We start from the raw sequence: 1,615 nt of genomic DNA, 5'->3' as shown, positions 1-1,615 counted from the left end.
CAACGTGCCTCCACAGCTAAAGTCTCTCTCTCTCTTTCTCTCTCTCTCTCTCTCTCTCTCTCTCTCTCTCTCTCTCTCTCTCTCTCTCTCTCTCATACACACACACACACACACACACACACACACAAGTTTGCGCAGCTATCCTTGTTAGGACATTGCATTGACTTCCATTCATTGTGGCCAACCTAACCCAAACCCTAACCTTAACCATAACCAATTCATGCCTAATTATATACCACATATATAATTATATATGTATATATATATATATAATTATATTCCAATTTAATGATTCGTTGTTTGTTTGAAAGACATTTTGATAAATTATTTAATCGATAAATCATTTAAGTCATGTTTTTTTTAAACATCCACTGCCTCTAGCTTCTTAAATGTGAGGATTTAACTGCTTTTATGTTTTATCCTAGATTGCTCTGGACTGTTGTTTCCTTGGGCTTTGGTGCTTTGGCTTTGTATTTTTCTGACATTTTATACACTCAACTAAACTAATTAATCAATTAAATTAAAAATAATGGACAGAAATAAAACAATAGTCTCTGACTGAAACCATATAGGCTATAGGTTTTTCTGTTATGTAAACTATTAAGCCATAACTGACCCTGTTGGCCAGTTCTATCAACTTACAATATAAATTTTGGCACTTAAGGAATTGTCACCAAATCAAAACTGACAACTGAACTGACAAGAAATACTTTCACTCCTGCGTTTCATGTGGCTAAAAGCTAAACAGAAGTGCAGTAAGCTTTCTGGAATATACTGCAAATGTCCTCATAATTCCTTAAAGGGGCACTTCACTGATTTTATGTATTAAGATCAGTTTACTTGTCATGAGGAATGCTACTCAGCTCTATGAAAACATTAGTATAATGCTCTCTGTCTGGCTTAGGAGTTTTCGAAAGTATGAGATTTCACATTTTTAACAGAAAGCCTGAAAACTGGATCTATGGGATTTGAAAGACATCAACATTTACCATGCAGGCAGGGTGTGAAGAAAGTTGCTATCTTGTTGCATTATGGTATTTGCAGGATCCATCATTTTCAGAGCTTGATTTTGGCCATCTTTTTAAAAATCTGTCTGCAAGTCCCCCAACTTTATGCATGTTGTGCGAGTGCAGTACTGTATTGCTGGACTACCCCTTTAAAGAAACTGTATTGCATACATCATCCTTTGTTGTAAGCTACAACTACATATGAATATACGTCTTAACAACTCATTTGCGATAAGTGATGTGATGTAAATCTGATGATGCAGCACAGAGGAGAGCCCTGTAGTGGAATATATTTAACACATTCAATTTTCACTTTCAACACATTTTGTTCAGCACATTCTGTTAGCCTTGACCAATATATTACATCAAAAGACGAGAAATCTCCTGAGTCTGCTGACGACTTGAATTCCTGATGAGGAAATTTCATCCCTATATCTGTTCCATTAAAAATATATATCAGGTGTTTTATACCTGAACCAAATGAGGAAATGTGGGCTCTATATGGTCTATTAAAAAGGAGACAGAAGCAATATACTGCATGTCTATAAAGAGAAACAGGGGTCCAGCACATGTGGTCTAAACAGGCACCTTATTAAGGGTAAAATAGG

This window comes from Thunnus albacares, chromosome 19 (genome assembly GCF_914725855.1).
Source record: "Thunnus albacares chromosome 19, fThuAlb1.1, whole genome shotgun sequence".
NCBI classification, from domain to species: domain Eukaryota; kingdom Metazoa; phylum Chordata; class Actinopteri; order Scombriformes; family Scombridae; genus Thunnus; species Thunnus albacares.
Note: the sequence above shows the minus strand (reverse complement) of the source record.